Genomic DNA, 15,087 nt, shown 5'->3' on the forward strand with positions numbered 1-15,087 from the left:
ATTCACTCAAAAGATACTTACTATTTCTCTTCCATGGGTCAGTATCTGGGATAGATTCTGAACATCCACAAATGTGGATGACAGGATCCCTCCCTGATGCAAGTCCACCACTGGTAGGAAACACAGATAAACAAACACAAGACACCAAGGCTTGTGCCATGAGAAAGGCTCACATACAATGCTCGTGGAGCTCCAGATAAGAGCAGATGCTCTTTCTAGGAAAGAGGGTGGTGGCCTGAGGGGACAATCCTGAGGCACTGGTTGAGCTAAGTGTTGCAGAATGGGATAAGGACATATCTAGCAGAAGGAAGGGTCTCTACAGGAGAAGATAGGAAAGGTTGTGGGATGTGTGAAGAACTGAGATTGCAGGTAAGCTGCAGCTGGGGCCTGACAGTATACAGCAGGGCAGCCATGTAAAGGGTGCAGGGACCAGGCAGCAGAGCCTGGATCTTATCCCACAGGTGGCAGAAACCCACAGAGGACTCCAGGCAGGGCAATAACAAGATCGTACTTACATTTAGCCATGACTTCTCTGGAGGGATAAGGAAGGTGGGCTCAGATCACATCCTGCCTTTCCCCAAAACATTCTGAGGGCATCTCATGAACTTTATAAATCTCCACACCCCTTCTCCATTGCCCACTTCTCCTGCTTCCCCTCCAGCCGTTCTCCTTAGTGCCCCACTACTCCTGCCACACTGCCTGATTCCTGCTGCTCACACACACCAAGCTCAGTCCCACTTCAGGAGATGTGCACATGCTGCTGTACACTGTAGACGGCTTACTCCTCTCTTCACTGAGGTCCATGTACAGCAAAACCTCCTCAAAGAAGCTCTCCTGACAGCCCATCCAAAACCGCAGCCCTTGGCCGGGCATGGTGGCACGCACCTGTAATCCCAGCTACTTGGGAGGCTGAGGCAAGAGAATCGCTTGAACCCAGGAGGTGGAGGTTGCAGTGAGCCAAGATCGTGCGCCACTGCACTCCAGCCTGGGCGACAGAGCAACACTCCATCTCAAAAAAAAAAAAGAAAAAGAAAAACTGCAACCCTTTGTAACTCTCTTTCAACTCATTATCACTTCCTGAAATTTTACTTTATATTTATTTATTTAATCTTTATCTCCCCCACTAGAACATAATGTATTAGAGTTGCAGGGAGACCTCACCTGTCATATTTATGACTGGGTTCCCAGGGCATAAAATGCTGGTGAGTAGAAGGCCCACAGTAAATATCTGTGCAATGAATGAACGAAGGTGAGAATAGAGTCGAAAGTTACTGCAAAACACAAAATATCAATGGTGATTTCAGCTGAGCTAAGAACACAGCAGTGTGATGAGATGTTTGGTGGAGAGTTGATGCAGCAGGGAGGGAATGGAGGAACCGGAGGTGATGCCTGACAGGGAGCATGCACCAAGCCCAGTTGTACGGGCCCTGGAGGTGTCGAAAGAAGGCAGTCTGAGGGGCCAGGCGTGGTGGCTCATGCCTGTAATCCCAGCACTTTGGGAGGCTGAGGTAGGCAGATCACCTAAGGTCAGGAGTTTGAAACCAGCCTTGACCAACATGGTGAAATCCCTGCTGTACTAAAAATACAAAAATTAGCTGGGAATTGTGGCATCTGCCTTACTAGGGAGGCTGAGACAGGAGAATCACTTGAACCCGGGAGGTGGAGGTTGCAGCAAGCCAAGATCGCACCACTGCACTCCAGCCTGGGCAACAAGAGCAAAACTCCATCTCAAAAAAAAAAAAAAAAAAAAGAAGAAGAAGAAGGCAGCCTGAGGAATGCTGAGTTGCAGGCTCTGTGAGACATCCTCTGGGCAGGCAAGTCCAAAGCTGCTCGGGAGAGGGGCTGGGATGGAGCTGCACAGGGGTGAGCCCGTGCTGATAGTGCAGGAAGAACGTGGCCAGTGGCAGCGCTCCTGCCAGGCTCACCGCACTCACCACACAGCAGCCATGGCTGGCTCCGGGCACAAAGCCAAAGTGGAGTCTGACAGTGGCCCAGCCCCAGGAGGCCACATCCTCGAGGAGAACATAAGGCAGAAGAGGTGCAGGACAGGGGCACACTTGGGAACCCAAATGTCTCAAGCAGGGGCAGAGTCTTCAAAGAAGCCCCAGGAGGTGACAGGAAAGTGAGGAGGGAACCCCTGGCTGAGAAGGTCAGAAAACGAAGTTTCCAGAAGAAACCATGTCAGAGTCAGAAACTGAAGAGAGGAAGTCAGTAGGACAAGACGAACAGTTCCACAGTGAGGTGGCCGTGGGAAAGGACTCCTGTGACTCAGGACTGGGTCTGAGACCCTCAGAGAAAATGGCCCTGTTAGGACGACAGCCGAGCAAGAGCACACAGGAAGACTGCACCCGGAAATCACAACAGGCAGCACCAAGTCGCCATGCCTGCAAACCAACAGGGCGCTGATGGCGACATGTGCCATGTAGTCATCATCACATGGACGTCTGGGGCAAACAATCAAAGTGATTTACATGACAGATGTGTGTGAAGACATGCCAGTATTAAAGCACGAACCAGGGGCCAGGAAGTTGGTCCCAGGGCAGTCTCAGTGGCTGTGGAGTGAGTGCTGGGATACAAGGATGAAGAGGGCAATAATGAAGAAGCTGTCCTTCCCTCACTGCCCACCCCTACCAGCAACCCCTGGCAGGAGGCAAGGCAGGGCCCGGAGGCAGCGAGACTCACCTTGCCAGGAGCCTGGGAACCGGAACCGGCAGCAGCCCTGAGCTGCGTCTGGAAAAAGGAGTCAGTGTCCAGCAGGTGAGTTGGGCAAGGTGAGGCACTGACCAGCCTCGTCTCCATGCCAGGGTGGGTAGAACTGAAATCAGTGGAGCCCCGACGTGATGTCAGGAGACATGGAGGTGTCGCCGGTCACATTCTCATTAATAGCAAAGTGGTGTGGTGTGTGGAGTTGGGGAGTTCCCCCCAGCTCACCGGAAGCCCCCCCAAAGCCGAGGGCGGCCCTGGGAGCGGGTCCTGCCTGTGAACAGCACCTGTCATCTACACTGTACTGGGGAAGGTGCAAGAGACACCCTCCAGCCCCAGGCTTCTGTGAGCGAGAGCACGCGGGCCAGGAGGGCCCACAAGGTCTCACACTCACTCCCACGTATGAGAAGGAGGGAGCAAATGGATTGTTTTAAGCAGGAAGATAAATGGTCAGTGGGATATGTTTCACAAATCGCTTTTGGCAGCAATATGGGGGGTGGATAAGGAAAGTAGGAGGCTGGAGGAAGGAAATCAGAAGAGCATTTCAGGAGCCCCGGAAAGTGCTGGCAAGGGCCTGAGCCAAGAACCAAGACCATAAAACAGTTTTTAAAAAAAGCTCTTTTTTTTTCCCCACAGTAGGTGGAGGTCCCCACTTTGGTGGGGAATTATGGAGCCCACACCTGAGTGCTTTCAGCTGAAGCTTTAGTACCTGGGAGGATGAAGAGCTCCCAGGAGTGGCTGTCCAGCTCACTGGTTTCAGCACCAGCAGTCCTGACCATAAGTTCAAGGGCTGCCCAGCAAGGCCTGGGAGAGAGAACCAGCCAGACTGGTTTTATTGGATTGTGCTGCCGATAATGACACAATGTCACTAACACTTTCTTGGCAACTAGCAAATATTTTGATATGATTCCTATACAAAAACAGTTTACATAAGGAGTATGATCCCCATTTCAAATAAGGCCAGGAGATAACTAAAGTTGATGGAATGCTAACCATGAGTTTGGCACTGTGGTAGGTTCATAGTGTCCCAACCAGTTTTCATGACAGCTCACAAGGGAGGTGCTGTTACTCCACTTTTATAGAAGATGTAACTGAAACCTAGATTATGTCGCTGTCAAAAGACAACAAAACCAGTGAGGAAGAGTGCCAGGATGCCAGCCCAGGTCTATCTGAGCTTGGTCCCTCTGAGATGCTTTCTGTGTCCCAATCGCAGCCCCCAAGCCTCAGAACTGCTGGATCAAAACTGCAGGCAAGGAAGAGTGGGTGCAAAAGCCCATGTGTCGGGGATCTGTTCCTCACAATGGCAGGGCAGAAGGGGCTCAAACGTTCTTCCTTTAGGGGCCTGGCTGAATAAGCCAGGATGCAGCCATACAGGGCACAGAGAATGAGGACACCTCTATGTAACAGTTAGATGTTTTACATAATTGCAAAACAAAATATAATTAAAAAGCAACCCCTGGCCAGATGTGGTGGCTCATGCCTGTAATCCTACCGATTTGGGAAGTCAACACAGGTGGATCACCTGAGGTAGGAGTTCGAGATCAGCCTGGTCAACATGGCGAAACCCTGTCTCTACTAAAAATCCAAAAATGAGCCGGGCATGGTGGCGCACGCCTGTAATCCCAGCTACTCGGGAGGCTGAGGAAGGAGAATCACTTGAACCCGGGAGGTGGAGGTTGCAGCGAGCCAAGATTGCACCATTGCACTCTAGCCTAGGCGACAGAGCAAGACTCCATCTCAAAAAAAAAGAAAAAAAAAGCAACCCCTAACGTTTGAAGAAAAATGAACTAAATGTTTTTAAATGCACATTGATAACATCAAAACCCACCAGCTGAGGTAGAGGGCAAGTGGGTTTTATGATGAAACAAAATACACCATGTTAAAGTGTACACCACAGGTTAATTATATTGTTCTCTCTCATACATATGTGCATATAAAATTAGATTTCATATCTATAGGAAATATCCCATAAATGTATTCCATTTTGAACTGTGGGACGGAAGAGGCCTTAGATGTCAAGTGCAGTTTCCTTCTCATCCCAGAACGCCCAGAGGCCTCTGGCCCTCAGTAAGTCACTCATGCTCACGTTTCCAACGTGAAGGCCTCCTAAAGAGGCATGCAACAGCAGCCCAATGCCCGACAACCAGTGGCAGCACTTCTGATGCCCCACTCAAGAAAGTCTACACAGCAGAACCCCGGGGGCATTTCTGATCGCTTTCTCTGTGTGTTCCCAGTCCTTTAACCGTGTGCTCCTCTGTTTCAGCCTCACTGTAGCTTTACAAGGCTAGTGTCGCATCTGCATCCACACCTGCTTTCAAAGACCTGGGAAAGCAGGTCGGGGTTGGGAGTTAAATAGCTCTGGAGAGGGGAGAACCAGAAGAACTGGGTTCCAGAGAAACCCAGGGCAGGGGCTGTTCCCCAGTTACTGACCCCAGCACATCCAGCCACACCCACCAGGCAAACTGCCACCAGGCTTAGGGCAGAAGGCTCCCCAGGCTGGATGCGGATAGGCTGTACCTCTGCTCTAGCAAGGTCACAGGTGGAGGTGAGGCAGGTTCTTTGCAGCCCTGGGAACAGAACTTATCTCAGTCCAAAGATCCAAAACACACATGCACAGAGGACAGTGAAAGGGAGAGCATGCCCCTCAGCCAGGGCCACCCGCAGAACCCCAACCAGGAGAAAGCCCTGGATGACGAGATACCTGAGGTTCCCAGAGGGAAAGAAGGGGTGGGTGGGTGGGCTGGCTTCTCCGGACACCTGTCCCTGCCAGGGCGGCCTGTGCCTGTTCCTCTGCAAACCCTCCCTCCCTGCCCTGGCTCTCAGGCTTCTATGACAGGCTCAAAGTCCATGTGGATCAACTGTCCCCGTGGACTGACAGATGTTTTGCCACATAAAGTGTACATAAACTCACATTCTAAAGAAACAGCCATGTGTGATTTCCATTACACCACCGAATTTATAACAAAAGTTACAGCCAGATGTGATCCTGTGGGTTGATGTTTCCCTACCATTTTTTTTTCAATTCACAATTCCTTTCACAGTAATATACAACTTTAAAAGCCCCCTAGGATTAACATAATATTTAATAATATTCATTACACAGAAAGGCAAATTTTGATGTTTTAAAGTAATTAGTGACACATGCTGCTAAAACATTTTAATTTTGTAAGAAACAATCACATGTGGGCAAATTAATCACAAAACAATAAATTATTTCATCTTCTGCATGGACACTAAATATATAGTAAAATATAGATTGAAATCTAACTGTCTTATAGGCAAAAGCTGCTGTCATTAACGTAATTTCTGACTTTTTAGTTTTGCTTTAAAGATCAACGGATTTCCAGGTGCAATGGCTCAAACCCATGATCCCAACATTTTGGGAGGCCGAGGCAGGTAGATCACCTGAGGTCAGGAGTTTGAGACCATCCTGACCAACATGGTGAAACCGCATCTCTACTAAAAATACAAAATTAGCTGGGCATGGTGGTGCGTTCCTGTAATCCCAGCTATTCAAGAGGCTGAGGCAGAAGAATCGCTTGAACCCGGGAGGCAGAGGTTGCGGTGAGCCGAGATTGGACCATTGCACTCCAGCCTGGGCAACAAGAGCGAGACTCCATCTCAAAACAAAACAAAAAGAAAGATCAACTGATTGTTATTTTTTTTTTTTTTTTTTTTGAGACGGAGTCTCGCTCTGTCGCCCAGGCTGGAGTGCAGTGGCCGGATCTCAGCTCACTGCAAGCTCCGCCTCCCAGGTTTACGCCATTCTCCTGCCTCAGCCTCCCGAGTAGCTGGGACTACAGGCGCCCGCCACCTCGCCCGGCTCGTTTTTTTGTATTTTTTTAGTAGAGACGGGGTTTCACTCTTAGCCAGGATGGTCTCGATCTCCTGACCTGGTGATCCGCCCGTCTCGGCCTCCCAAAGTGCTGGGATTACAGGCTTCAGCCACCGCGCCCGGCCTAACTGATTGTTATTTTAAATGACAAAGTGAGAAACGGCTTTTCTGGCTGCTGCTTGCAAGTCCTTCTACACAAATAACATGGCATGTGCAAGGGCTGACTCTGTTTCCCACAAATGGACGGAAGGAAAGGACTCTAGAACACAAGCACCCACACATAGTTCTTTTCCGACATGTTTTTTGAGTGCTACGGACACCGAGATCAAGAAACCTAACATTTTTATTAAGATAACCCAATTCATGGTTTGGAGGAGTTGCCCTTGGGAGGAGTCCCAAGGCAAATTTGCAAAATGAATCCCATCTTTACAATCCCTATTAACTTACATTTCGACATCAATGCCCCTCTGCTTCTTAATAACATATGATTACAAATGAAAACCATATAAAATTGTATCATGGCCAGGATTTCCACAGGGCTTTGCGATAAACCCAAAAGGTATCAAAGATACCCTCCCAATTTTTCGAAATCTCCACTCACCACCACTCTCCCACCACATAAATACAGAGGCCACACAAAGGCCCGCGCTGGAAGAAAAACCTCGAACAAAAATAAGTATCTAATTTACTTTGATTTTTCAGTAAATAAAAATCTGAAACCCTTGCTATTTCTACATTTTTAACAACGCCAAACCTGGGACCCTTTCCCAACCCCCTGCTGTGAAAACCTTCATGAAAGATGTTCCTCTATTCAGGCATGCAGATGAGCCAGAACAAAACCAGCGCGGGGCCTGACTCACAACCACCTGCACTGGTGAGCAGGGGCTCAAGAGAACCTCCACAGCACAGCCCCATTCCACAAAGACTTGAGACCTCTACTTCCGATTTCGTACATTCATTTATTTGTATTTTTTTATACATATATATATAACTAGTATATCGAGAGTATATTATACATGTTACTAGTATATTGAGAACACTACAGACACTACACACAAAAAAAGAACTTTGCTTTTTTGTCATTGTTTGTTTGTTCTTGAGACAGGGTTGCGTTCTGTCACCCAGCGTGGAGTACAGTAGTGTGATCTCGGCTCACTGCAGCCTCCACCTCCAGGGTTCAAGTGATTCTCATGCCTCAGCCTCCAAGCAGCTGGGATTACAGGCACCTGCCACATGCCCAGCTAAGTTTTGTATTTTTAGTAGAGGCGGGGTTTCACCATGTTGCTCAGGTTGGTCTCGAACTCCTGACCACAAGTGATCTGCCTGCCTCGGCCTCCCAAAGTGCTGGGATTACAGGTGTGAGCCACCACACCCGACCACAAAAAGAACTTTGGAAAGAATACAATAAATATTATCTTCCCAAATGTATTCATTTCCTCCTTATCCCAAATGCATCATGAAGCACACATGGGGGCCCATGCCTCCACTTTGGAGATCACAACTCTAATACCTCACCAAGTGGAAGATCCCTGCCCTGGTATATGGTATTGGTGGTAGAGATGAGGACTGGACAGCCTTTCTCCCTCCTACCCTGCAGGCGCTGTGTCCGCTGCGGGTGTCCTCAGTTCCACGTGCCATCTGGGGCACTGTTCTTGCCCACTCTCAATAAAGAAACCTCTTCCTCAGCACTCCAGGAAGGCAAATACGTAACCAGGAATTTTATTACGAATGAGTGCTACAACAGATCCAGGACTGGGAGACAGCATCGTCAATACTCCCAGTCATTTGTCTAAAAGGAAAATGCAATCAATGCACCCTGTACCATGGTAACCCTTCACTGTGGGAAAAATTGCCTCTGCCAAAGTTCTGCCCTCTGGACCCTCAAGCTCCTACACTAACAGCCTCACCATCCACCCCCTGGACACTTCCACCCACTGGACACTTAATTCCTCCTCAAAAAGTCTTTCCCACCACCCTTCCTGTGATGCTGATGAACGCTGAGCAGAAGCGCTACTAAGCATTCACTCTGTGCGAGGCAGTGTTAGATATGTTTAAGGCATGTGATCTTCACAGCCCTGTGAAGCAGGTGGATCATAGAGTAATTCCCTTTTGCAGATGTGGAAATAAGAACACAGGTGTCTTTTTTTTTTTATTTTTATTTATTTATTTTTTTTTGAGACGGAGTCTCGCTGTGTCGCCCAGGCTGGAGTGCAGTGGCGCGATCTCGGCTCACTGCAAGCTCCGCCTCCCGGGTTCCCGCCATTCTCCCGCCTCAGCCTCCGAGCAGCTGGGACTACAGGCGCCCGCCACCGCGCCCGGCTAGTTTTTTGTATTTTTAGTAGAGACGGGGTTTCACCGTGTTAGCCAGGAGGGTCTCGATCTCCTGACCTCGTGATCCGCCCGCCTCGGCCTCCCAAAGTGCTGGGATTACAGGCTTGAGCCACCGCGCCCGGCCCAGAACACAGGTGTCTTAATCAGGCTCCCCAGCTGGGCGCAGTGGGTCATGCCTGTAACCCCCGCATTTTCGGAGGCCAAGGCAGGTGGATCACAAGGTCAGGAGTTTAGGACCAGCCTGGCCAATATGGTGAAATCTCGCCTTGACTAAAAATATAAAAATTAGCCGGGCGTGGTAGAAGGTTCCTGTAGTCCCAGCTACCCAGGAGGCTGAGGCAGGAGAATCACTTGAACCCGGGAGGCTGAGGTTGCAGTGAGCCAAGATCACGCCACTGTACTCCAGCCTGGGCAACAGAGTGAGACTCCGTCTCAAAAAAAAAAAAAAAACTCAGGCTCCTCAGAAGACACAGTTGGAGCTGGAGTAGCTGTGCCAGCCCTTTAAAACGGAGTGCACTCCAGGGAAGTGAGGGTGATGGAGGGAGGCCAGCCAGAAGGCACCAGCACCCAGCCACCCGCTGCAGCAGGCTCTGTATAGCCGCTGTGTCCCCACACACTCCTGGGGTGGGGAGTGCTTCTGTGTCCAAATCGCAGTCCTCTACCAAGCCTCAGAATTGCTGGATCAAAACTGCAGGGAAGGAAGGATAGGTACAAAAGCCCATGTGTTGGGAATCTATTCCTTACAATGGCAGGGCAGAAGTGGCTCAAACATTCTTCCTTTAGAGGCCTGGCTGAATAAGCCAGGATGCAGCCACACAGGGGACAGAAAACTGCATGGCAGTGGGGTCCTAAGTCACATCATGCATCAGTGACCCAGGAAAGAAGGAGATGGGAGGCCAGCGCTTGTCATGCCGTGCTGCTGGTGAGCGACACAGGGCCTAGACACAGCTGCCACGCAACGTCTCTCACCTCCAGAGTCGAGCACTAGGCAGGTCTGCGTGGTGCATCAGCAGGATGTGGGGGGCAGAGGTGTGCTCAGGAGCGTGGGCTCCATGTCACAGCCCTGCCCCTGCTCCGGCCACTGCTCTCCTTGCCAGTGGCTGCTTCCAGGTAAACACACAAGATATACTCGGCTTAAACCAGAGGACAGCAAAAGCCACAGCCACTTGGTTTCACCATAAGGACCCTTTACTTTATGAAGGCCAGAGTGAAGAGAGGGAAACCGCTTTTCTAGAGGTTCTTTATAGATCCTTTCTATTAGTTTGCTCAGCCTCAATTGGAAAATGGATGTTCACTGTTACACCAATGCTCCCCATCCAAGAATCCCTGGTCAAGAGACAAGAGGTGCTCTGTCTCCCTGACTGAGGACGTGGCAGGAGAAAGCACCAAAGAAAATCCTGAGCCTGCTGGCGGCCGTACTGACACAGGGAATAACACCCCCACCTGTGCACAGTCTCTCCTTCCCTCTAGCTGAACTTCATCAAGTCAGCAAGTTAAGAAAATACAGAGGCTCTGAAAAGTTCCCAACGGACATGTTTTCATCTGCAGTCTATTACATGCCCTGAAATGGACTCGGGTTCTAAAGCACCTGTGTTGTTGCACGAGCACTTTTGCCAGATATAACCTGTGACAGGAGCTGAATCTGGACACCTGTCTGAGCACACAGGGCTTGGCTGGAGCAAAATAAAATGCACCCTTTTTAGAAGGGAATAGAAGATGTTTACTCTAGGAAGATTTCTTTCTACGGCCCAAATATAGCAAAACTCAGAGCCAAGACTGACTCTGAGGTGCTGAATAGTGGTAGTTCCGTTCAAGAAAGATTTCAAAACAAGATCTCCTCCAAAGACGCAAATTCTTGGTTACAGTCCTGAATTTCCTCAATATGCTCATTCATTCACATATTTATGATGTGCCTACTACACGCCAGTCAGTGTTCTCAGAAGTCTCGTGGGGAAGAGAGGGTAAGGGAACGTAGGGTGAATTTTGGCAGAAGACAAAAACATCCGGCTTCCTTACACTTAAATCATTTTTAAAAGAGACAATGCTTTTCACTGGATAAACAGATAATGCAAATACAAATATTCCTGGGAGAGATAACATAAATTTAATCACCATCATCAGATACTACCTTGAGATTGGAGTTTAAAGGCAGAATATTTCTAGAGAAAACAGAGGTGCTAAAAGGGGAAATAATAAATATGGAAACTAAAGTTATGCAAAAAGAGTTCTGAAAGACCCAAAGGTCTTTTTTTTGTCAAAATTGACTTGATGGTAATTTACTCAATAATTACTATGTGCCTAAAATACATTTTATTATTCGACTTAAAAAAAAATCAAAACCAAAAAAAAAAACCAAGAAATCAGATTTTAGAAATCTACAAGTATGTATGTTTGTTCCCAGCACATAGTACTGAAATATTAACTTATTTTTGTTCAATTTAATTATTCCTATACAGACAGTAGGGGGCCCATGAGCTAAGGAGTGTGGACAAGCCAGTCTTTCTCCTCCGCATCAACCTAAATCCTCTTCATCCTTTAGGGTCTGCACAGGCCCTGCTACTCCCAGGAATGCTTGGGACGGGCCGCCAGGCCTGGTGCATCTCCATGCTGGGGAGTCTGTGCACTGTTTCACCAGCCTCAGTGCGTGTCAGCTATCCATGGCTGCTTCCTCCACATAACAGCAGGGTTGAGGCATCACCAGAGACACAGCGACCGCAAAGCTGAAAACATCTGCTGACTCCTGACCCACAGGATAAAGCAGGAACGTTTGCAGGGCACACCATACTCTCCTGAACCTGAACCTAGATTGGCTCCTGCTCAATGTACCACTTCATTCCATGCTTTCCTCATTGCTCTTTGTAAACCCACTGGCTGGTTCTTGGAGCTGGTGGGCTACTCCTTAGTAAGCCCCATCACTTCTGTTCTCACCAGTTTGGGGATATTCTCACTAGGAGGCAACTGCATTATCCCCAAACTGCTTATGTCAGTCATGGTTAACTGCTTTAATCCCACTAGTTAATTTTACAGAAGGTAATGGGTGCACAGAAAAAGCACAGCATGAGTCTCATGAAATCTACATTAAATATTTAAGAAAAACAAAGGTGAGTTGCTTTAAAAAATGAGTAAATCGATAAAAGTTTACTTAGGTGATGGAGAGGAAACTGAAAAAGACTGAGGAGAGGGGAAAAAAATCATCAGTTCCAGGATTCTGTACTCAGATTTTAATTACAATTATTTGTATGCTCTTAGTCGGCTTTAAAGAAACTGAAACCGGTCAGACACAGTGGCTCACACCTGTAATCCCAACACTTTGGGAGACCGAGGCAGGAGGATCACTTGAGGTTAGGAGTTCTAGACCAGCCTGGCCAACATGGTGAAACTCCATCTCTACAAAAAATACAAAAATTATGGGCATGGTAGCATGTGCCTGTAATCCCAGCTACTCGGGAGGCTGAGGCAGGAGAATCGCTTGAACCCGGGAGGCAGAGGCTGCATTGAGCCGAGATCGTGTCACTGCACTCCAGTCTGGGTGACACAGCAAGACTCTGTCTCAAAATAAATAAACAAACAAACAAACAAACAAACTGAAACAATGGATTCTGGACATGGCCCTCTATCAAAAGATTGCTCAATACATGTAAATGCATATTTTTAAAGCATTTAACATTTTAAATTCACTCATTTAACTAAGTGAGCAATCCTCAGTGCCAATCAGGGCACATAAATGGTTTCTACCATTGCAAGTTTCAGTTCCCTCTGTTCCCTGTTGTTTCATGCAAGTACACCCCACTCAAAGTATGATTTTTTTTTCCGGTAGGCTGGATTTTATCCCCATTTTGCAGATTATAATACTGAGTTTGGGTTTTAGTAACTTGGCAAGGTCTCTCAACTCATAGTGTATATTTCACCCCAGGCAGTCTGATTCCAAGAGGCAATCCTCATCAACTACTCTATTATTCTCACTCCAGGGAAGCCAGAACTACAAAACAGTTAAAATTAAAAGAATCGTCAATATTTATCTCCCTATTTAACACTCCATCATGGGCAATGCAAGAAAAAAATCATTTAAATTTGGAGCTTTAAAAAGGAAAATCCAGAATATTGGAACATGCACACTCAGGAAAGAAACTAATCCACGGCTCTTCATGTTCCAATCTAGGTCTGAAAATAACAGTGAAATTGTGCTCGGACCTCTAAAACACTCAAAGAGGCAAAGGGCTGCACAAATTGGACACACAGGGCCTGAGGCATTTCTTCAAATGATGTTTTTCTGGCATTTCCACACCAACGCCTGTACTTTGGGAGTCTCCCCATGTCTGAATTAAAGCCCAAGGGAAGCCAGTGGGCTAAGACATGTAATTCACGATTCTAGGGTCACAATTCTGCTCTTATCTGCAGGTAAAGACAATTTAATAGTATAGAGGTCCAGTCATTTCTCCCCTTCTTTACGTCTGAGTTTTAATCTATGGAACACAATACCAACAACAACAACAAAAACATCATTCTCTTCTTTAGGAATAAAAGTCAAATAATAGGCCATTGAAAAGTTACCTCAAAGCCAGGCGTGGTGGCTCACGCCTGTAATCCCAGCACTTTGGGAGGCCAAGGTGAGAGGATCACTTGAGTTCGGGATCAGCCTGGACAATATGGTGAAACCCCATCTCTGCTAAAAATACAAAAATCAGCCGGGCATGGTAGTGTGCGCCTGTAATCCCAGCAACTTGGGAGGCTGAGGCAGGAGAATCGCTTGAACCCAGAGGCAGAGAGGTTGCAGTGAGCTGAGATCGTGCCACTGCACTCCAGCCTGAGCAACAGAACAAGACTCCATTTCCCAAAAAAAAAGGAAAGAAAGTTATCTCAAAATACGAAGCTGCATACTTTGTGAATTTTTAATGTATATTCTAGCTTGTTACAAAGGTACGTGGGGCAAACATCAGCTACCACTATCTAAAATTCCTCATTTACCAAAAACAAACAAACAAACAAAAAAACAAACCCATATCTGCAGTGACATTCCTAAGGAAATCATCACTGACATCACGGAATGAAGGCTTGAAGCTGACTTACCTTGTGACACTTGCTTCTGCTGTTAGACTGAAAATTCACCCTCAATGATCAGCTCTTGCCTATCTGAGTGACTGGGCAGCTACATCTGCAGCATATTTATAGCAGCTGGATCTATCTGGCATTTAAAACTCAAGAATCTAAAAATGAATGACAAGTTCTACCAGAGAGACAAACTAATTTTACCTATTTGAAAATAGCTAACTTGCCTAAGTTGTTCAATAATTAAATACAATTCCCAAAATACTTAAACACTTCAGTGTTTTGGGAATGCCAACACCTCATAAAACCTATTTTAGGTGTTTGTATTTTGAAGTGTCATCAAACTGCCACAGTCCATGTACCCGGTGCTGTTTTCTCTGGTGACACCAACTCCCCTTGTAGCAGTTGGGTCCCCCTCATCCATCAAATGCGATCTTCCTCAGTCATCTGTTCTGGGCTCTCCTCCCTTCCCTGTAATGCTCTCCTTAGACCACAGAACATCGTAGCCTCAAATACTAGCATGCTCAGTTCCCCTCAGTCCATGCCTTGAGCGAGGCCCTCACTCCCCTTCCCCAGCACAGGACCTGCAGCTGCCAGCCATGCATCACACAGGCCACCTCCCGTTTCACTCCCTGCACTGTGCACGCACAGCACTTCAAACTCACAGCCAGCCTTGCTGAAACGCCTTCCCTCCCAAACACACTACACACAACCCTCCCTGCTCGCAGGAGAAGAGCACCCTGTCCGTTGTCCCCCAGTGCTGACTATACACTGCCAGAATCTTGAATGCGTCCTCCTGGGCATGGTCCTGCGGCAGCTGTAGGTGAGCTCCCCTTTATCTGTTTGCTCCATCTCCACAACAGGCTCCTGACTGCGTTCCACTTCTTAGTCTTCACTTTCAAACAAACCAGCCAAGCTGACCACTCATTATCCATGAAAGAAGGAAAGAATTGTACCACACAGAGTGGATGTCCGGCGCTGGGCAGAGAAGACCACTTTTTCATAGATGCAGTGACTTTACTATGGAAGGCTGAGCCTCAGGAGCTCAGCTGAAATACTCTAGCCCATCATTAAGCACACTTTTGTGTGTAGGCTCAAAATGTCCTTTCCTATTTGTGCGGTGGAGGATTTTCATTCAACAAATGACTTTCACATGAAAACTCCAAGTTCAG

General features: G+C 47.6%; 1 protein-coding gene across 9 annotated transcripts in view; it reads right to left on the minus strand.

Annotated features, from left to right (window-relative positions):
* COBL (cordon-bleu WH2 repeat protein) overlaps positions 1–15,087 on the minus strand; it is a 323,275-nt gene that overhangs the window by 264,320 nt on the left and 43,868 nt on the right. Inside the window, exon 1 of one of the 9 annotated variants that reach the window (XM_033194342.1) lies at positions 13,937–13,993. The exons of the other annotated variants lie outside the window; for them this stretch is intronic. The gene's annotated coding sequence lies outside the window, so the exon portion shown is untranslated. Of the gene's footprint in view, positions 1–13,936; positions 13,994–15,087 lie in introns of those variants that run through there. 9 annotated transcript variants of the gene reach the window in all.

Source organism: Trachypithecus francoisi, unplaced genomic scaffold (assembly GCF_009764315.1).
Source record: "Trachypithecus francoisi isolate TF-2019V2 unplaced genomic scaffold, Tfra_2.0 Lachesis_group4, whole genome shotgun sequence".
Classification (NCBI taxonomy): domain Eukaryota; kingdom Metazoa; phylum Chordata; class Mammalia; order Primates; family Cercopithecidae; genus Trachypithecus; species Trachypithecus francoisi.